The following is a 23,376-nucleotide window of genomic DNA, read 5'->3' on the forward strand; positions in this document are numbered from 1 at the left end:
CATTAATAAATGAATTGTTATAAAATTTTTATGGCATACAGTATTACAGTCAGTCATAATACAGCATTGGAAACATTGTTACATTTTTTAAAAACCACTTACCTGTAATGATAGGCTGATACAGTTTCCCCAATTATGAGAGAGAGAGATTCCGTACGGTAATATAATTCTTTGAAAGCCAAGTTATAAAACAGTAAGAAGGAGTTCCTGTCGTGGCGCAGGAGAAATGAATCCAACTAGGAACCACGAGGTTTTGGGTTGGATCCCTGGCCTCGCTCAGGAGGTTAAGGATCCCACGTTGCCGTGAGCTGTGGTGTAGGTCGCAGACGCGGCTCAGATCAGACCCCTAGCCTGGGACCCTCCATATGCCACGGGTGTGGCCCTAAAAAGACAAAAAAATAAAAAAACAATAAAACCTAAGAAAACTAACATTATTAACTTTATATTAAATAGCTCTTGCCTTATGCCTATGTAAGGATAAGATAGGCCATCCACTTAAATACACGTCTTTGCCTTTATTTTTTTTTATTTTTATTTATTTATTTATTTTTTTGTCTTTTTGCCAGTTCTTGGGCCACTTCCGCGGCATATGGGAGGTTCCCAGGCTAGGGGTCTAATCGGAGCTGTAGCTGCCAGCCTACACCAGAGCCACAGCAACACGGGATCCGAGCCGCGTCTGTGACCTACACCACAGCTCACGGCAATGCCGGATCATTAACCCACTGAGCAAGGGCAGGGATCGAACCCGCAACCTCATGGTTCCTAGTCGGATTCATTAACCACTGCGCCAGGACAGGAACTCCCACTTTATTTTTTTTAAGGCTGCACCTACAACATATGGAAGTTCCTGGGCTAGGGGTCGAATCAGAGCTGCAGCTGCTGGCCTCTGCCACAGCCACAGCCACACTGGATCCAAGCTACACCTGATACCTGTGCTGCAGCTTGCAGATCCTTAACCCATTAAGTGAGGCCAAGGATCAAATCCACATCCTCACGGACACTAATGTTGGGTTCTCAACCTGCTGGGCCACAACAACTCCTCACTACGACTTTTGCACATGATGTCCTACACAATGAATACTTAGTGGTGATGATGATGAGACAAGAATGTCTTAGATTGTCACCCAGTGATGTAATATACACAACAGATAAGTTTCTTAACTGCAAGGCCTGATGATTATTTACTGTTCATTAAGTGGAAGTGGTTCGTCATGAAGGTCTTCATCCTCCTCGTCTTCATGCTGAGGAGGCTCAGGAGGAAGGGGAGGGGATGGTCTTGCTGACTCGGGGGTGACAGAGGAGGAAGAGGAGAAGGAGGTGGAAGGGGAGGCAGGCATGCTTGGTGTAACTAATGTTTTCCATAGGGTACCAGTCCATCTTCCACTATCCGCTTTAGTTCCAAAACCTGTTATCGTAAAAGAAATCAAAAGCAGGCCTGAAGAGTCAGCATCCTTCTGCCGGACTGTCTACTGTCAATTTGTTTTCCGCCTCTGCTTCTTCATCTTCTTCCTCATCACTGGCACTGGCAGGGCACTCATCTCCATCAAGCCATCTTCTGTTCATTCCTCTGGTGGGGCTGGTGTCCATTAGCGCTTGAATTCAAGATCCACATCTTGCAACCATTCAGGCCCCATCTTTTATGCTATATCCACAATCTCTTTCGTGTTTTCCTTGATAGCCTCTGTTGTGAATCCTGTGAAGGCAGACACAACATCTGAGCACAGTTCTCTTTGGCAAGATTTTATTTTTTCAGATTGGATGGCTTTCATGGCTTTGTCTCTAACAATGAGGGCATCTTCAATGGTGTAGCCTTTCCAGGCTTTCATGATATTCTATCAAGGCTCGCTTTCAGGGCATTGACAATCCTTTCCATAGAGCACTGTGAGTAAAAAGCCTAGCAGTCCTTATGACCCCCTGAATTATAGGCATTGTGTTTGGTGGCAAGTAAACCACTTCAATGTCTTTGGCGTTGAATTCATGGGGTTCTGGGTGACCAGGGGGCATCATCCAGCATCAAAGAACTTTAAGAGTAGAGTTCCCACTGTGGTGCTGTGGGTTAAGAATCCAGCTGCAGCATCTCGAGTAGCTTCAGAGGCACAGGTCTGATTCCCCTCCCAGCGAAATGGATTAAAAGATTGGAGGCATTGCCACATAGGTCGAAGCTACAGCTCAGATTCAATCCCTGGCCTGGGAATTTCCATATGCCACAGGTGGAGGCTTTTTTTTTTTTTTTTTTTGTCTTTTTGCCATTTCTTGGACCGCTCCTGCAGCATATGAAGGTTTCCAGGCTAGGGGTCGAATCGGAGCTGTAGCCACCGGCCTACACCAGAGCCACAGCAAAGCGGGATCCGAGCCGCATCTGCAACCTGCACCACAGCTCACGGCAACGCCGGATCGTCAACCCACTGAGCAAGGCCAGGGATCGAACCCCAAACCTCACAGTTCTTAGTCGGATTCGTTAACCACTGAGCCACGACGGGAACTCCATGGTGGAGGCATTTTTTAAAAAAGAATTTTAAAAGGTAGTTTCTTACTGGTAAAGTACTTCCTGACTTCAGGACAAAGAAATCCAGAAAAATCATTCTCCTTACCCAGGCCTCCTTGTTGTACAACCAAAATACTGGCAGCTGGTGTTTATCTTTTCCCTTCAAGGATCAGGAGTTAGCAGCTTTATAGGTTAGGGCAGTCTTGATCATAAACCCGACTGCATTTGTACAGACCATTAGAGTTAGCCTACCCATTCCTACGGTAAATCGTGGTGCCCACTTCTCTTCCTTACCAATAAAGGTTCTTTTTTCAGGTTTTCTCCCCCCAGAATCGGGCACTTTCATCTGAATTAAAAACCTGTAGGCAGACATCCTTTCTCCTCAATGATTTTCCTTAATGGCTTCTGGGAACTCTGCTGCCTCTTGGTTGGCAGAAGCTGCTTCTCCTATTATCTTGACATTACTTAAGCCAAGCCATCTTTTGCTGGCATCAAGTCCTCTATCTTGCTGGCTCCTTCACCTTCCTCTTGCTTTCAGTTGTCATACAATGACTTTGCTTTTTCTTGACTCATTAGTCTATTAGGTATGCCTTTCTTATAGCAATCCTGCACCCACATAAAAAGCTGCATTCATGACACAAGATTAACAGGTATTTTGCAAAAAGTGCATGGTTTTCATGCCTGATGCAGTAGCTGCAGTGACAGATTCACAACTTTCCTTTTTTTTTTTTTTTCTACAATGGTCCTCACTCTGGATTCATTTATCTTGAAATGGCAAGCAACTATGGCTGCAGACCTCAGTCTATGGTACATATCAAGCATTCAACTTTTTCCTTGTAATGTCATGACTTTTTTCTGTATCTTGGAAGCACTCCCAGAACCACTAGTAGCATTCCTATGGGTTCCAGGGTGTTATTCAAGGTTTATGGTATTACACTAAAAACAATGAAAAATATGTGAGAACCGCAAGAGATTACTTTTACTGTGATAATGCCATCACAACACTTACACTCACTGTAAGAACAACAGGTCACCAGAAAATTATTACGATAGTACTGTATGTACTACAGTTAATTTTATGCAGTTACAATTAATACTGTCTTTATGTTCGTTTACACTTCTCACAACTGAATGGCTCCATACATTGATGACATACCTTTGTCTTAGTGTTTTTTAATATTTCTAGGTTACGCAGTTCATCTGAAAGTTTTCTCAAATTGTCTCAAATCTCTAAAATATTTTCCAAAGTATTTATTGAAAAAAATATCCATATATAAGTGGACCCACAAGGTTCAAGGGACAACAACACAAATCTTAAAAGTCTTTTCAAAAATAATGAAGCCTTAGCTATCTCAGCACATAAACTTCATTATTCCAACTGTTTACAAACTATAAACTGTTCCTAAGCTGTCTGTAAACTAGTACATTTTATATTGTACCTAGTCCATGACTAAAGTTTTTAAATGAAAATCATGAGATCACTGATGTATGGATGTTAATGTATACAAATTATAGATATATGATATTTTCCTACCTCGATGTTATTGTCAAAATTAAATTATAAAAAGAGCTCTATCTGGAGTTCCTGTCGTGACTCAGCAGAAACGAATCTGACTAGCATCCAGGACACAGGTTCGATCCCTGGCCTCGATCAGTGGATTAAGGATCCGTGTTGCCATGAGCTGTAGTGTAGGTCACAGACTTGGATCGGATCTGATGTTGCTGTGGCTGTAGTGTAGGCCAGTGTCTACAGCTCTGATTCAACCCCTAGCCTGGGAACCTCCATATCCTGATGGGTGGCCCTAAAAAGACAAAAGAAAAAAGAAAAAAAAAAAAAGAGTTCTATTTAACTGGCTTAAAAATAAACAAGTTCTTATGAAAAATTCTCAGGAGTATAGTAGAAACTAAAATAAATGTTTTTCAAGTTCACACGGCCTTAGGTTAATCTTTAGTAAATAAAAGCAAAGTTTAAGCTATCAGTTTACTTAAAATAGTCATGCCTTTAGATTATCAACGTTAAAAATAAACTTTTTATTCTACTTTACCAAAGTTCAAATAAGTTTATATTATCTTTGTTACAAAGTTTGTCAGCAAGAAAAATAGCTCAGATGGCTGACTTTAGTCTCATGAAGTTTTTGCAAGCAATCTAAACAACTGTTGAGAACAAATGATATAAATGATGTAAACGGGATAAGGGTTTATGGATGAACTCTTAGCAATAATTTTGGTATGTGACTGTAAAAATAGCTTCCCCCCCAATTTTTTTGGCAATGTGAAACTTTAGAGTTTTGCTAATTTCAGTGGGGAATTTACTGGATGTGTAGATAATTTTCAAATGAGATAAAATACTGAAATGTTAACTGCTAAACAAGTCTATCTCCTTCCGTTTTATTACAGAAAATCTAAGGATGTTTAAACTTATTAGTAAATGTTACTTGTACCACACTGAAAAATTATGCCATAAGGAAATGTATGTATCTAGAAATTATGAAATGTATTCATAAGCTTGCCAATCAAAAAGTACTGGTGGAACAAACAGTTCACAATTTTTTTAATTTTTTTATTTTTTACTTTTTTAGGGCCACACCTGTGGTGTATGGAGATTCTCAGGCTAAGGGTCGAATCAGAGCTGTAGCCTGCTGGCCTACACCATAGCCGCAGCAACGCCAGATCCGAGCTGCACCCCTGACCTACACCACAGCTCATGGCAATGCCAGTGAGCAAGGCCAGGGATCAAACCTGCATCCTCATGGATGCTAGTCAGATTTGTTTTTGCTGAGCCACAATGGAAACTCCAGTTCACAAATTCTTACTTTTCACTATAAATTAAAGTTTCTGAGGGTTAAACATTCTAATTAATGTATATAATTAAAACTATTAGAGTTAGGAAAACATCTTTGCATGCAAGGAAATTTTTTAAATATACATTAAAAAAGGAAAAGCATTTTAAGAAAAAAGAAAGTAATTTTGCCCTAAAACGGGGCTTTTTTTCCCCCCTTTTTGGCCATACCCATGGCATATGGAAGTTCCTGGGCCAGGGATTGAATTTGGGCTGCATCTTTGTCCCACCTCACAACTACGGCAACACGAGATACCTAACCTGCTGTGCCAGGCCAGGGGTCAAACCAGTAATGCCACAGAGACAAGCTCATTTTTAACCTACTGCATCACAGTAGAACTCCCAAACACAGCTTTTTAAAAAAGTGAAAGCATAGGGCAAAATCTGAATGTAAAAGAGGGAGTTATAGAAGGTTTGTGGAAAGGAACCCTGAGGAGAGTATTGTGCACGGTCAAGACCAGTTAAAATTGGAATGAATTTAATTGAGTGAATGAATTTTAAAATCCAAAGATGATATAAAACCAGAATCTGGTCATCTCTCTCTGTTAAGAAGACAAAGTGTTCATGCACTATTTATCTGTTTTTGAGAATATTTTATGAAAGTTTCTTCATCTTTTAAGTAATCTGCTATAACATTCTTTATTTGCCTTTGAAATCTTTTATTGTCACTTTGGTTAAGTGGACAGATAAGTATTAGTTCACAGTGACCTATGATCCTACTTGACTGAGTGTTTTGTTGTTGTTGTTGTTGTTGTTTTCTGTTTGTTTGTGGGGTTTTTTGTGATTTTTTTGGCTCTACCCAAGGCCATGCAGAAGTTCCTGGGCCAGGGATTGAACCTGCACCACAGCTGTAAGCAAAGCCATAGCAGTGACAATGCCATGACCTTTAGCCTGATGAGCCATGAGAAAACTCTAAGTGTTTTAAAACTTTTTGATATTTTTTACAAACTTCCTTAAGTCAAATTCTAAGTGAAGGCCTTTTGACATCTAGCTAACCTAGGGATGTTTCAGAGGGCCCCTGAGAAAACTCAAAGAGAGACATTGAACTAATTAGGCTCATATGGCATGTTAAATTACATGGGACACATTGCCAAATAAGTGTTGATAAATCTGCCTAGGTTTTTGCATGGAAGATTGTTATTAATATTTGTTCTAAAAATGATAATGAAATTCCTATAAATCTTATGTCTTTATATAGTGTTATCAGTCATAATTCTAATTATCTTAAAATACTATGCATCATAGAAAAAAACAAATTCCTCTGTCAAATTGAATTATAATGAATCAGATCCTTAACCATGCCTTTCTTTTTTTTTCAAGGAGAGACATTTATTTTATTTTATTTCACTTCATTAGCCATGTCCACAGCACGTGGAAATTCCCAGGCCAGGGACTGAACCTGAGCTGCAGCAGTGATCTCAGCCATAGCAGTGACAATACCAGATCTTTAACCTCCTGTGCCACCAGGGAATTCCAACCATATCATTTTAAGTCTTGTCATTTTTATACAGTTATTGTTTTATCTGATGCTTTTACTAAAATGCTTCATATTCAAGAAGATGCATAGAAAAGGGTTTTTGTTAAATGCACATCCCTGATAATTTTCAGACCACACTACTGAACTGGGTCAGAAATTACAGGACTTGGGTGGAAAACCTTATGGTTTCATAAAACTGCTAACAAAAGTCAAGATCAATAAGAACTAACTACAGAGACTGAATGACGTGATGAATATGATTATAATTTTCATAACTTCTTGTCTGAAATATTACTGGTTATTTAATCTTTGTTTTCTAGGCATAAGGAAATCTTTCCTCTTATGCTATTTCTTATAGCAATTTGGTAAATTATGCCTTTGTAAGCAGAACTGAAATACTATCTTTTTTCTACCTACCTAGTCCCTCCAGAATTTGAAAGCTCTTAGTAAGTCTTCTTATTTTCATGGCACTATAGTTATTTACATAAATTCACTAAGAATCTGCTCTCCTTATAATGGGATGCAACGGGAAACAATGATTATATTACCAACACTTTGACTGGAATGCCGTATCTGAGAATGCACATAGAATCAGATATGAGCAGACAGCTTTAAGGAATTAAGACTGACTTCATAGAGCATTAAGCCCCTTGGAAATACTGCCTGGTAGCTTGCTTACTTACTTTCATTTTTTTCCAGCTATAAACTGGATTGGATCCCAAATTCTTTTAGTTTCCTCAAACATTTAGCTACAGCTCTCCAAACTAACATTTCCGATTTTTTTCTCCCACTTTTGACTTGAAATCATTGAGAACTAAAGCTGCCCCTTGCCTAAAGTCCTGCAAACTGAAGCGGAACAACTTGATACAAACTTGAGAGAGATTGCCACAACAGCCCTGTTTAGACCATCTTCGTGCTGGATACTGTGTAAGTCACTCAAAAAGTTTACCTGATTACCTGATGACATCAGCAGAACTGCAGAAGATGCTTTGACCTTAACACCTAGAGATCTTCTCAACTGGCAGCTCTCAGGACTCAGACACTGGGTTTATAATTTGCTCAGACTATTAATGTTTGTTCTTCTTTTGTCTTGATAGAAGTACCTCTTATCAATCTTACCTGATTGCTTGCACCTTACAGGGCTAACTCTGAGAGCCTGCATCACCGCCCCCCTGCAATGAATAACTGAACTGACCTATTGTCAGGATTCAGAGACTGGTTCAGTGAGATGTAAAACAATCCGTCAACTCAACTTCTGGACTGTGAAACTTCTTGGAGAAATGTCAAAAGAGGGACTGTAGGGGAATAAAATTAATCACTGCAAAATGTCTTTGGCATGCAGATTATTTCCAGCAGAAAAACATTCAAGCCCAAAAGACTTAGAAAGAAACTTTGACCTTCCCCCTAACTCCCTGAAAGAATTTCGATAGAAAGCCTCTCCCTAGAATAGAGCTGTCACCAGAGATCTCTGCAAGAAATGTGAGCTGGGTGTTGGGGGGGGACTTGGCAAGGCCTAGAGAGCAGAGTCCCCTCTGAGTCCCACTCTCTCTGCAGGGCCCAGCAAACATCTATCAACCAAATATCTGTGTTTCTATCTCCTTGTGAATTGCCTTCCTCCCCTGTGAAGTCCCAAACCACTCCCCCTAACATCATCTTTTGTCTTTAGCTAAAGATGGTATTTCAGGTGAGGGCTCTGGCCATTTTGGTGAGTACTCTGTTTTCCTGGGTCTCTCCCACGTATACATGTTATTAAGCTTTGTTTGATTTTCTCCCATTAATCTGTCTCATGTCAATGTAATTCTTAGATCAACCAGAAGAATCTATAAGGGTAGAGGAAATTTCTTTCTCACCCACATCCCCAAAATATCCTCTATACTTTTTTCCTTTTGACTTATGCTCTAATCGAGGAACACACATTGCATTTGACTGTCATGTTTTTCTCATCATCTTTAATCTAGATTCTAGAACCGTCCCCTTGATTTATTTTACCTGATTTTTTTTTTTTAATCTTTCATGACACTGACACTTCTGAAGGGGCCAGGCTATTGGTCTTGTACATCGTCCCAGGATATGGATATTCTTTGCAGCTATCTCATGATAGCTCTATTTGGGGAACAGGACCTTTATCTAAATGATTTGGGCAGCTTAAAGGGAAGGTGAAAAGGAAAAATCTCCTGAGTCTTCTGTTTCCTAAAAATAATTAACCTAGGAATTCCCATTGTGGCTCAGCGGGTTAAGAACCTGACTAGTATCCAGGAGGATGCAGGTTAATCCCTGGCCTCGCTCAGTGGGTTAAGGATCCAGTTGCTATAAGCTGTGGCATAGGGTCCAGATGCAGCTCAGATCAGGTGTTTCTGTGGCTGTGGCAGTGGCCAGCAGCTGTAATGCCTATTTGACCCCTAGCTTGGGAACTGCCATGTGCCACAGGTGCAGTCCTAGAAAGACAATAACAGTAATAATAATAATTGATTAGCCTAAATTGATCCTAATACCAAAGAGACATGTTTTGGGGTGGCAAATTTTCCTCCTCTATGGGGCAATAGGGGAGACCTAAATGTGGTCTATTAGAGAATATTTATTGTATCAATATTAAATGTCCTGGGTGTGATCATGATATGGGGGTTATGTAGGAGAAGGTCCTGGTTCTCAAGAAGGATATGCTGAAGTGTTTAGGGATGATATGTTTGCAACTTTCAACTGGTTCAAGAAAAAAAATGTTAATATACATAGAAAGAAAGAGAGATAAGGCAAATATCAGAACATGTTAACAAACTGGAGACTCTAAGTGAAGGGTACGTGAGTATTTTACTACTCCTTTTGTAAGTGTCAAATTTCTCAAAATAAATAGGGAGATTGAAATGACTTCTGAGTCCAACTACCCAGAGTTAAGCCACATTTCACAAGTGAAAGGTGCACTCCTCAGAAGATGGCCTTCAGGCCATACCGGTCAAATGTTTGGGGGTCCTCAGGCCTCCTTCACTTATTTTGTTTATATTTATTTATTTATTTATTTATTTATTTTTGGTCTTTTTTTAGGGCCGTACTTGCAGCTACTGGTTGAACCAGAGATGTAGCTGCTGACCTACCCCACAGCCTCCCCAATGCGGGATCCAAGCTGCGTCTGCAAGCTACACCACAGCTTACGGGAATGCCAGATCCTTAACCCACTGAGTGAGGCCAGGGATGGAACCTGCATCCTCACGGATGCTAGTCAGATTCATTTCTGCTGAGCCAAGATGCAACTCCAGGCTTCCTTCACTTCTGATCAGCTGGCTATGAATTCAGGAGTTCCCACTACCTCCTGAGATTTGATAATTCACCAGAACAACAAAAGAACTACATTCTTTATTTTTTTTTTCTTTTTTCTTTTTAGGGCCACATCTGCAGGATATGGAAGTTCCTAGGTTGGCAGTAGAATCGGAGCTGGAGCTGCCGGCCTACCCCACAGCCATGGCAGCACCAGATCTGAGCCACATCTGTGACCTACACTGCAGCTTGCTGTGACTCCAGATCCTTAACCCACTGAGTGAGGTCAGGAATTGAACCCACATCCTCATGGACACATGGACACTATGTCGGGTTCTTAACCTGCTGAGCCACAGTGGGAACTCTGACATTCTTTTATATATATATAAAAACAAAAAAAACAGAACTAGGCAAAGGTAGAAACACCAAGGGCAAAGTCTGAGAGTGTCCCAAATGCAAGTTTTCCATTGTTTTCTGCCTCTGTTACCCTCTCAATGTGTGACAGTACGCACAGTATGGCCAGCCATGGACGCTCCCCCAAGCTTTGGTATCCAGAAGCTTATTATGGTTTCATTACATAACCGGGATTGATTGAATCTTCTCCCCAGAGCACCAGCTGATATCACATGGCTCAAAGCCCCAATCCTCTAAGCCGCAACCACTGGTCTTCCTGGCACAGCCTGTCCCCATTCTGGTCATTATATAAAGTCTTCATGGCCCATTATAGGGAACACAGACATTCCTAACACTTACGGAATTCATGGATTTTGAGCTTATCCCCAATAACCAAGGACAAGGGACAGCCAACTTCTTCATCATACAGAAATAAGACAAAATATATTTCATAACAAAAATTAAAAAAAAAAAAAAACAAAACAACCCTACATCAAAACACAGGTGTGCCAGTTCCTGCCGTGGCTCAGGGGAAACGAATCTGACTTAGCACCCATGAGGATGCAGGTTGGATCCCTGGCCTCACTCAGTGAATTAAGGACCTGGTGTTGCCATGAGCTGCAGTGTAGGTCGCAGACGTGGCTTGGATCTGGTGTTGCTGTGGCTGTGGCGTAGGTCGGCAGCTACACCTCCGATTGGACCCCTAGCCTGGGAACCTCCACATGCTGCAGCTGTGGTCCTAAAAAGACAAATATACATATATAAAACACAGGTATGCCTAAACTAGAGTATTTGAATCGAAAACTACCAGACTCCAGGAACACTGTCTCAGGTTTATATGGCCTCCAACAGCACAATCTGTTTGCATCTTGAGTTTAAAGAGGCCACTGAGATGTCGCAACAGTTTCCATTTCAAAGGCATCAGGATAAGTAAGCCATCTCACTTTTCTGCACAGGTCGGTCAGCTACAAACAGTTAATACCCAGTTGTGTAGGAGCAAAGAAATGAAAGACCAGAGTGCACATTCTTTGTCCAACACTTCCCAATTCAAGTTACTATGCCCAGTTCTTATGATAAGCACAGGCAAATCAGAATCTTCTAACCCTCCAACTCAAACAGTGAGGGAGTCAGGACTCCATGCGCACTGTGAAAAATCACTGTGTAATTGTAACTTAGAACTGCAATCGGGAGTTCCCATTGTGGCTCAGTGGTTAACGAATCCAAATAGGAACCATGAGGGTGGGGGTTCGATCCCTGGCCTCGCTCAGTGGGTTAAGGATCCAGTGTTGCCATGAGCTGTGGTGTAGGTCACAGACACGGCTCGGATCCCAAGTTGCCATGGCTCTGGTGTAGACTGGCGGCTACAGCTCCGATTGGACTCCTAGCCTGGGAACCTCCATATGCCGCGGGAGTGGCCCTAGAAAAGGAAAAAAAAAAAAAAAAAAAAAAGAACGGCAATCAGCCCTGTGGCCCCGGGGCTGTACCTTCTAGAAACTTTTTAAAGAAAGTTAGGAAGTGTGTCATATATAAGCCTTGCTGGAATGTCTAGATCTCAACCAGGTATGGTTTTGTTAGGGGCTGTCTTCATCACTAGGCTACAAGGCAAAATGACCTAGGCAGGAGGAGGACTACAGGCATGGGACAGAGGCAGCTGCATTTGCACAGAGAACAGAGGGCAGAAATGTTCATGAAAAGTGAAAAGAGGAGGGCTGTTATCCGGCAAATAGAGGCTCTAGAAGCATCAGTGTTCTCTCTGTAACTAGTTTTTTTCTTTAAATATGAAAGGGATACATGCCCATAGTTTGGGGGGGGGGGGAGTTAAATCAGCAAAAGGGTGTCGTAGGAATTTTTTTTAATTTTTAAAATTTTTTGGCTACCCATGACATATGGAGTTCCCGGGCTAGGGATCAGATCTGAGACACAGTCGTGACCTCCACCGAAGCTGCAGCAACACCAAATCCTTTAACCCACTGTGCTGGGCCAGGGATCAAACCTGCATCCTGGCGCAGCAGAGATGCTGCCAATCCCACTGCACCACAGTGAGAACTCCTAAGAGGAATTATATTCAAAATATTTTACAACTGTGCAAAAGGGCACAGACCCATCAGAACAGATTCCAGCCACTGTACTGAGTAGGACCCACTGAACAGCAGTCTGGATACAGGACAAAAGAGTTTGAATGTCCAATGCCGTGGACTCCCACCTGCACTCCGCACAGATATTGGCTGTCAATTTCTTAGGACTTGCTCCAGAAATGTTTTACGCCTCTACCAGCATAAAAAAACCTCAATCAGCAAAAGGTATAACAGGAATTTTTACTGGCACATCTCTGTGCCTTGGCATCCTTTTTTGGAGAGAGCTCTGTTTCTGAAGACACTATTCTGGTCTGAGACACACTTTTTTCTTTTAACAATGTATCTAAGACATCATTCTACATCTGTACACACAGCTACCTCTTTTTTCTTAAGCTTTAGCGATGCTACTCAAAGTGTGTTCCTGGTCTGAGAAAACATGACGGAGAGCTTGCAGCAGAATGCAAATCAACTATGTCTCTAAATACACACTTTTCTTCAGGTGATATATTTGTATATTTCTGTCAGTGGGATTTTCTCCTAAGTCAATGATTTGCATTCTGACTCCAGTTCCTCATCTCCCAACAGACCAGCAACACACAGGAGAAGGTCTACTTTAAGCGCTACCATAGAGCAGCTGTAGTGTAAGAACACCATGAGTTTTCTGACCAGTCCCCTTGTGACTGGCACTTGGGATCATATAAGCAATCGTACGTCTTACGTATCTGAGAGAGTGTTTCTATAGCAGAGATTCCTAGGAGTGGAATCAAGGGCTGTGCAATCAATGAGAAAGCTGACTAGGATGGTGCTAGTGGTTAGAAGTGAACCCCAGAGAAAACTAGTCCCTCTCTTGCTTTTCACGGAGGAGAAAAACGAAACCAGAAAGGAAAAGCACGCTCCCAAGCGGCAGAAGTAGGAAACGCCCCGACTCCTCTAAAAGGCAGTGGCTATCACCAGACATGAGGCCTTAGAAGCTGAGCTAAGGGGATGGGTGGTGAACACACCCTGCAGAGTGACGCTCTGATTTCAGTATAATGTGTGACAATTAAGGGTGTCACAGGGTCACGCTGCGGTCTGATCAGCAGGAAATCCAGGTCTCGTTTTCGTGGGTGTTGCTAGGCCTCTTAGGAAGACTGGTGAGGGCGACTTTGAAGCACACGCCTTGGCCTGTGCGAAGCCATCCCGTGGAGGGAGGAAGGGAGAGGTTGCACTGGACCAGGACATCCTGCGAGGGCGGATAATTTGCCTGGAGTTCAGTGACAGTGGGTCCTGGTCAGAGGAAGAAAAGGAACACCGAAACGGAATTAGAGGCAAACGAAGGGTTAATGGGGGCAGAGAACAGCTGTGTGAGACCCTCGGAGGAAATGACCACAGGTTCAGAAAGCGGAAAAGAGCCGATGTGTCTTGGAAGCCGAAAGAGCAGAGTTCCCAGAGAGAACACGGAGACGGCTGGGCCAAATGCCGGAGGGCGTCAAGTGAGATGAAGACTTTAAAATCACTGTTGGGTTTGCCCACTGGCGACCTTGCTGAGAGTCACTTCAGTAAATCAGGGACAGCAGGTTCTAGACTGCAGTGGCTTAGGGAGGGATGGGAAGAGAGACGATGGGGCCCTTGCGTGTGGATGTTTGGGGGACAGGCTGACTGACGCGGAGGGAGGGAGAGGGAGATGGGGAGGCAGCAGCTGGGGGAAACTGGGAGCCTGTCCTAGAAGACCTTGACTCCACTTCTGCATCTGCACAGGCAGTTTACTCACTGCCAAGAAGAGCAGTAGCTGCAGAGAAAGCGGGGTCCCCTGGGGATTCGTATAAATTATGCACCATAACAGAACTCTGGGCCCCAGTCTGCAAGACGGTATGCATGGGGTGTGATAATAACAATAGTCACCATTTATTGAGAGCTTATTTATGCAAAGCTAAGAGCTTTACATAAATTACCTCCTCTAATCCTCCCAACAACGCTGTGAGGTAGGCCTTATTATTCTCTTCCACTTGAAAGTGAGGAACCCTGAGACTGAGAGCTTAATTCGCCGGCTCAGGTCATCTAGCCAATCAACCACCCTGTGGGGATTCAAACTCAGGTTCATCCTCTGCTCCTAACCATTAAGCCAGGGTCCCTCACACTGGACCCTAGAGAACCACAGGTATGGGGGTCACCTGGGGAGCATGTGAAACGTACAAAAAAATCCCCAGGTTCCACTGAAGATCTACTGACTCCAAACCTATGAAAGCGGAGCCCAGGGTCTATGCTTCTATCAAACTCCCCCACCGTTCTTCTGCTCACAGAAGTCTTCTTATCTGAAGAACTTTACCTCTTTGCTGTTTGATTTACCCATCACTTGTCATCACCCGCGTTAGGATTTACACTCTCCACTCAGGGTAAAGGTCGCCTGGACTGCTTATCTGAGATAAAATAACTTCCCAGGCCCTAACTTAGACCTGTGGAATGAGGATTTCCAGAGGAGAGGGCTGGCTCTCTGTATATGTAGCAAGTTTCCCGGGTAATTCTTAACTTCAGAGAAGATTGAGAAATACTGTTCTGTGAAATAATGCCATCTGCAGCAACACCAATGCAATGAGAGATTCTCATACTAAGTGAAGTAAGTCAGAAAGAGAAACACAAATACCCTATGATAACACTTAGATCTGGAATCTAATATACGCCACAAATGAACCCATCTACAAAACAGAAACAGACTCACAGACCTAGAGGACAGACTTGTGCTTCCAGGGGGTGGGCGGGAGGAGTGGGATGGACTGGAAGTTTGGGGTTAGTAGAGGTGAACTATTACATTTCGAATGGATAAGCAATGAGGTCCTACTGTACAGCACAGGGAACTACAGCCAGTCTCTTGGGATAGATGATGATGGAAAATAATATAAGAAAGGGAATGTATATATATGTATAACTGGGTCACTTTGCTGTACAGCAGAAATTGGCACATTGTAAATCAACTGCACTTTAATTTAAAAAAAGAGAAATACTGTTCTGTTATTTGCAGCTGAAAGTATCGTAAGCACTACCCTAGGCTCTAATTTAGGTTCTATTTTTTATTTATTTATTTTTGTCTTTTTAGAGCCACACCCCACATGGAGGTTCCCAGGCTAGGGGTTCAATCGGAGCTGAAGCCACCAGCCTACACCACAGCCACACCAACACGGGATCCGAGCCGCATATGCGACCTACACCACAATTCACAGCAATGCCGGATCCTTAACCCACTGAGCAAGTCCAGGGATCGAACCTGCATCCTCATGGATGCTAGTCGGGTTCACTAACTGCTGAGCCATCATGGGAACTCCTTTTTTTATTTTATTTATTTATTTTTGTCTTTTTGTAATTTAGGTTCTAATAATCATTCTAAGATTCATTTTCCTCATCTGTAAAATGGGCATAAATATGCTTGCCTTGTAGAGCTATGGTGAAGATGAGATATTGTACCAATTAGAATTAGATTTACCTGCTTATAATGCAAACAAAGTAATAAGGGCTTAAACAAAAGGGTTTATTCTTCTCTCAGGTTAAAGCTGGAGCTACGCAATCCAGAACTGGCATGAGGTTTCTAATCTGCCTTTTCATTATTAACATATTGCCTCTTGGCACAAAATGGCTGCTGAGGCTGCAGCCATTTTGCCTGTAGTCCTGATAGAGAGAAGGGAAGAAAGGATGCACTTCCCAGTCAAGTCAGATGCCCGTAAGGAGCATTTCTGGCAGGGCTTTCTAACACTCCTGTTTATGTTGCAATATAGTCATCAAGCCACACCTAGATGCAAGGAAGGCTGGGAACTAAAATCTTTTCATTCATAATCAGGTCTTTGCGCCCCCCAAATAAATCAGGTTTCTGATGCATAAAAAGAAAGAAGAATTAAGTATTTGTGTGGCAGCCACAAAAACGTTCTTCCGCACACTTCCTACTGCAGGGAGTTGAGGACACCAGCTGCTGTGCTTTGAAATCCATAGGCCATCCTTCCCGGGGGCTGCACTTCATCAATGGCAGAGTTCAGGACACTTGTGCCTAACGTTCTCTGCCTCCTTCCTTCACTTGGGCTCTGACAGTCCTCCTGGCCTTTTCTAGCTCCCACCTCACCGGCATTTATTTTCCCCTAATAAAATCCTTGCACGGTTAGTCCCAGCTTGGAGTCTGCTTTTTGAAGGGCCGGGACTAACAAAACTGGCAAAGCCAAAACTCAGAGCTTCTAGCACAGATGTAATAATGCATGAAGCGTCTGCATAACTCAGGGATTAGCACGCAGTGGGCACTCAATAAACAATGGCTGCGTGGTGATAATGGCGCTGATGGTGGTGGTGATGGTGGAGGAGGGAGAGGTACAGAGCCAGCTACGGAGAAGGGGGTGTTTGTAGACGGATGGGACAAGAGTCTGAGGCAAATCACTCTGTTTGATTCTCCTCCACCGCCAGAGCATTTCTGTTACAATAAAACCTGGTTAAAATCAGCACCATAAAGTCAGTAAGAAAGGGGTAAAATGGACTCTAGATAGCTGTCATGGTGGGAAACTGAACTGCTCTTACTTAGCAGCAGCCATTTCAAGTCATTTTTCAACCAAAAGAAAGGGGAAAAAGGAGTTCCCATCGTGGCGCAGCAGAAACGAATCCAACTAGGAACCATGAGGGTGGGGGTTCTATCCCTGGCCTCACTCAGTGGGTTAAGGATCTGGCGTTGCCGTGAGCTGTGGTGTAGGTCACAGACACGGCTCGGATCCAGTGTTGCTGTGGCTGTGGTGTAGGTCGGCAGCTGTAGCTCTGATTAGACCCCTAGCCTGGGAACCTCCATATGCCACAGGTGTGGGCCTAAAAAGACATAAAAGATAAAGAAGGGGGGGAGAATAGGGCTGGCCCCAAGACAAAATTTGCACGCACACACCTGAAACCCCAATGTCCTGAGTAACTCTGGTTCTCCCACTGGAAAAATGGTGACCAGAAATTACTTGTGGTAATGACCTAAGAATACTGCTCCCTTGAGAAAGTTTTCAGCATAGAAATTAAAGCTCATGAAGGTGTCTATAAAAATAAAAAAGGGAGTTCCTATTGTGGCGCAGTGGTTAACGAATCCGACTGGGAACCATGAGGTTTCGGGTTCGGTCCCTGCCCTTGCTCAGTGGGTTAACGATCCGGCGTTGCCGTGAGCTGTGGTGTAGGTTGCAGACGCGGCTCGGATCCCGAGTTGCTGTGGCTCTGGCGTAGGCCGGTGGCTACAGCTCCGATTCGACCCCTAGCCTGGGAACCTCCATATGCCTCGGGAGCGGCCCAAGAAATAGCAACAACAACAAAAGACAAAAGACAAAAAATAAATAAAAAATAAAAAAATAAAAAAGAAGTCCAAGGAGAAGAGACAGTGAGGGAAGGAAGGCAATGGGGCGGGTGGCAGGGGAGGCACATATAATCTGTATAGGACACAAAAGTTCAATGAACTTTTTTCTTGGCCGCACCAGCAGCATATGGAAGTGCCTGGGCTAGAGGATGAATCAGAATTGCAGCTACAAGCCTACACTGGATCCAAGCCACATCTGTGACCTGTGCTGCAGCTTACGGCAAGTGTCGGATCCTTAACCCCACTGAGCGAGACCAGGGATTGAACCCACATGCCCATGGAGACAGCATCTCGGGTCCTTAACCTGCTGAGCCACAGTGGGAACTCCAGTTCCATGGAACTTAATCAACGTTATGTACTCAGCACATGACAAAAGCCCAATGAATGATGATGGCCCAGATAACTGAATGGCTTACTCAAAGTTATAGCTAACCATCCATCCATCCATTGAAGAAAGATCTGCAGAGAGCCTACTATGTGCCAGAGCCTGGATACCAGGGTGACCAAGACAGTTGAGGTCCTTGTCCTTACCATCCTGCTGCAGAGAAATCTCTTTGCAGACATTTTATGTGGGTCCCTCTACCTGTCTTTCCACAGACACAGCCTGAATTGGTGCCCATGTCCACCAGATTTAAAGCCTATACACTGCTTCTGAAATATTTTCTTCATCTCTGAAACCAAGTTGACCCACCCAGGTAAAATTATCCATAATGCCACGCTGGGGTTCCATTAAATAACTCTGTGTTAGCTATCTATTGCTCTGTAACAAATTAACCTCCAAATTAGCAGCTTAAAATAACAAGCATCCATTATCTCACAAAACTAATGACTGACTTAGCTCAATGGTCTGGCTCGGGGTCTCTTGCAAGGTTTCTAAGCATCAGTAGATGCTACAGTCATCTGAAGGCTTCACTGGTGCTGGAGGATTTGCTTCTAAGGTGGCTGGCAAGCTGATACTGGCTGTTGCCAGGGGGGCCTCAGCTCTTTGCTACATGGGTCTCTGCATAGGGCTCCTTGTGACATGGCAGCTAGCTTGCCCCAGAGCAAATACTCTGATAGAGACAGAGACCAAGAGAGATGCTGCAATGTCTTTTGCAACCTAATCTCAGAAGTGACATACCATCACTTTTCCTGTATTCTGTCAGTCATACAGTCCAGTCTCTGGTACCATGTGAGTGGGGACTCCACCCATATGGTACCAGAGAGTAGGAAACCAGGAGCAGGGGTCACTGGGGACCCCTCTTGGAGACTAGTTACCACAGCTTCCAAGGAGAGCTTCTTCCCCCCAAACTCCACTCAAACCCCAGTGGGGAAGACGGGGGTGCATGCCAATTTCACCGTTTGAAAATACAAAGGCACACAGCAGTAAATTCACTATCCTGGAAACCCAGTGTTTGAACCCCAGAGAACTACCTCTCCTCAATCCTCCTTCAGCATCCCAACTTAGGCCTGCACAGAAGGACACTGTAGGAGCAGCTCCAATTAAGTCATCAGTATTTGTTTCATATTAAGTGTCCTCTCTCTGACAACTCACAGGAAAAATATCTCTCTGGTGTCCAGGTCAGAAAAACCTGTGCTTCTCCTGGATAACCACTTTGGTTTTTGCACATAAAGTCTGGAATGTTGTTACCACTCATGTTTCCCTCTTTACTTTGGCTATTCGGGAGCTCAGAGCCAACCACTTAAGCCTCTGCTGGCACCTATCTCCCTGAGCTAATGTCACTCTGGAGTTATCTCTTCTACTTGTTCTCTATCCCCTCCAATCCCTCCAACTTTCCACTTTATCCTTTTGTATATTTTGTACTTTTATAATTCCTCTCAAAGCTTCTGTGGATTGGAATGGAGTATATATACACACTAAAATAAATTTGTGTCCAAAGATATGATGACTTGCACACATGTGCCATCTAGTGGTGAGAATCATAACTGCCAGAATAGAAACCTCCCTGATTTTTCAGGGAAGTGGGAAGGGGAGGGGTGGTGAATGGAAGAGGGAGACCAAAACAGCTCTCTGTACTTTGTCAGGGAATTGAGACTGCTGGGGATTAAAGAAACTCCAGGCAGGGCTAAGGAGCAGGTGATTCAATGGCTGGAATTTGACATGATTTATTAGAATCCGAAGAAGCCAAAAAACAGCAAAGACCTGGCAAATGAAGAAGGTATTGGCAGTGGAAGAGTTAAGTGAAGGTTGTTAGAAAAACTAAACAAGGAAAATAGACCTAATGCAGGGAGAAGATCCCTTGAATCATCTGAAAGGTACTTAATGTGGGTTGACTGCAGATGTAACCAGCCTTTTTTTTTTTCTTTCGCCATTTCTTCGGCCGCTCCCTCGGCATATGGAGGTTCCCAGGCTAGGGGTCCAATCAGAGCTGTAGCCACCGGCCTACGCCAGAGCCACAGCAACGTGGGATCCAAGCCACATCTGCAACCTACACCACAGCTCACGGCAATGCAGGATCCTTAACCCACTGAGCAAGGCCAGGGATCGAACCCGCCACCTTGTGGTTCCTAGTTGGATTTGTTAACCACTGCGCCACGACGGGAACTCCACCAGCCATTTTTTAAGACTTCACATTAACCAAAGGAAGAAGCTTAGAGTCTAATGTTTTCGTTTTACTATGAGAAAGCTGAGGCCCAGAGGCACTGAACACCTGGTCTAAGGTCATAGAGCCTGTTACTTACAGGTCCAGGATGACTCTGAGACCAGTCCTTGTTCCCCAGAACTACACTGCCTTTAACCATATATAGCAGGTGCTCATTTGAGCTTTCATTTTGCACTCAAGGTTTCAAAATAAAAATTCAGTTTGTCACACACACACACACACACACACACACACACACACACACACACACAAAATGCCGGATCCAGCATGTTTCCAAGGAATTATTACTCACTGGTTTTGCAGCTGCCCCTTGGCACATCCACAAAGGGTCAGGGTGGAGGAGGTGGTTATCAAACATTGGTTTCACTAACCTTCACTGGACGACAAATGCCATTAGTCCACAATGATAGGAAGAGATTTTAGAAGCCAATCGCAGAAGCTGAGAGAGCTCCAGCCTGGGAAAGAGAAGAGAAGTTCATTTATTCACAGCGCTAACCTAGCATCTGCTCTAGGCCAGGCTCTGGGCAGAACACTGAGGGGGCAGGATCAGCAAGGCACTGGCCATATCCAGGAGCCATGTACATTGCACTTGTCTGTACCCAGATGTGTGTTCTTGGGCACAGCCTGAGCTGCAGCTAAGGTATAGCTTGGATCTGGAGGGTCCCTGAAGATGTGGCCCCAGGGTCTGAAGTTTCAGGTTGAGCTGTCTTGGGAACAGCCTAGAGTCAGGAAGCTACCATCTAAGCAGGCCTTGAGATATTACCATATCAGACAGTGCAGAGACAGAAGAGCTTCAGCATCTCAGAGAGTTCTATTGGACAGCATTGGCCAAGAGCATCCTTGCCTGGATTTTCTGCATCTTACCAGTTCTTCTAGGCCCTTTGAAAACGGACATAAGCAAGGAGAGGTATGAGTCACTGGTTTCTGGAAGGGGCAGAGCTCCCTGGCTCTTCCAGATCTGATATCCTCAGAGGTACAAATGGCCCATCTGAGACAGAGGACATTTGAAGATCAGTTGCTTAATCTTTTCAGATGTCTATGCCAGTAAATGGTGTCAGAATAGGGCCCAGGGAAGTAGAGGAAGTATCAGAGGGCTCAGCTTTCGAGGTCAGAAAGATCTAGGTTCCTATTCCAGATTCCCCATGACTAGTGGGGTGATCCTTAAACAAGTCTTTGGGTACCAGTTTTCCTGCCGGCAAAAGAGAAGCCAAGACCCACAATTGTTATGAGGACTAGATGAGACAGTGGATGAGACAACGCCTGGCCAAGAAAAGGGCAGATTTCTTACCCATGCCTTCTGGCCCTTTGAGATGCTAATCTCCTCTGCCATGAATAGGAGCCACGGGTCATCTTCTCATCAGGTACCAGGTGGAGGCTAGCGATGGCTAGCTCTTTCACTCATTCTCTCAATAGATATTTAATCTGAAAATACTGCCTGGCCTCATGTTCTGCATCACAGAGAGAGAGAAAACAAGTTCCCGAGAGGATGCATTCCCTGTCTCATGGTAGAGCTTGGTAGGCAAATCCATAATTAAAAAGCCAGGGGACCAGAAGTGAGTTGAGAGTGTACAGAGGGGACAGCACAGAGGAGGTGATATTCTGGCCAAGCCAGGGAAGATGAATAGAATTTTGTCTGTTCAGCAAGCATACTGAAGAAGGCATGAGAAGCAGAGGAAACAGCATTTGCCAAAAAGGGAGACTAGGAAGCAAAGTCTAGTTCTGAAGGTCCTTGAGCACTAGGCCTAAGGAGTCTGACTTGTGGGGGACGCCAAGCCTCTAAAGGGAGTAAAATAATATTTGAGCTACGAAAAGATAACCAGTATGGGATGGCCTAGAAGAAAGATAACTGGAGAAAGGAAGGCCAGCCTCAATTTGCTCCAGTCTCTCCCTACCTCACTATCCTCCAGTCACAGGAAATTCTCAGTTCCTTGACTAATAAAATACTAACTTGTTTCCCACTCAGGGCCTTTGCACTTGCTGTTGCCTCTGCCTGGATTATTCTTCTCCTGGAGCTTTTTTATCAGCTTTCAGGTCTTAGACCAAACATTTCTTCCTTTCCCTAATCTCTCCATTTCACTTATGGCTCCCCCCATTATTCTATCTTTAACAATCTGTTTCTCTTTTCTATTCACTACAATTTGAAATTTTATTCTTATTTATGTTATATAATCAATGTCTGTCTCCTGACCCCTCCCCTATTGGACTGTAAACTCCACGAGGGTGGAGTTATGTCTGGCCCATTCAACACTGCATCCCCAGCACGCAGCACCCAGCACAATGTCTGGCACTCAGCACACTCTCAATAAATGCAGGATAGATGAGACTGTCCAAATAGCCAGAATGACGGTGGTTAAGGGAGTAGAAGAGAAACTAAGAAAAGGAGACTACCATCACACGACGTGGATATCACGTTTGAGACAAAAATCAGATTTAGTTTCGATTGTACTGAGTTCCGACTACACTACTAGCTATATAGTCCGGACAGGTCAACAACCTTAATCCACCCTCAGTTTTCCAATCCGTAAAATGAGGGCAATACCCCTGCAGCTAAGCAGAACAAATGTCCCGCCAAGGCAGAAACAATAGGGTTAGGGGACAGCCGTGACAGCCCCGAAGACCAGCCACCCACTGAAAAGAGCTGGAAGAACAGCTGTCGCTCCCTAGGGGCGGAAGTCACTGCCCGATGCAAGTCCTGGCATAAAATGGATCCCCCGTATACGCAGCGCCATGATTCTTTGCACCCTCACAATGCGTCCGATGAGCAGCAAGAGCTGGGGGGTAATTTAGGGCCGTTATCGTTCGTTTCTTTTGCAATAGGGTGCCCCATTTCTCAACAAATCTCTCTAAAATTGCTTAATCAAAGTCTATACTTGGAGAACTCCAGGACTACGGGATTGAAGGGAAATTCCCGTTTGGGACAACTCGGAAGTAGATG

The 23,376-nt window shown here is 43.8% G+C and overlaps 1 long non-coding RNA gene across 1 annotated transcript; it reads right to left on the bottom strand.

The window, feature by feature from the left end:
- Positions 1-996: 996 nt before the first annotated feature.
- LOC125122577 (uncharacterized) lies at positions 997-23,098 on the bottom strand. Its single transcript, XR_007133843.1, has 3 exons — positions 21,730-23,098; positions 20,813-20,896; positions 997-1,693 (listed from the first exon to the last, which is right to left on the bottom strand). It is a non-coding gene; the product is annotated as an uncharacterized LOC125122577 (long non-coding RNA).
- Positions 23,099-23,376: the final 278 nt, after the last annotated feature.

This window comes from Phacochoerus africanus, chromosome 3 (assembly GCF_016906955.1).
Source record: "Phacochoerus africanus isolate WHEZ1 chromosome 3, ROS_Pafr_v1, whole genome shotgun sequence".
Lineage (NCBI taxonomy): Eukaryota > Metazoa > Chordata > Mammalia > Artiodactyla > Suidae > Phacochoerus > Phacochoerus africanus.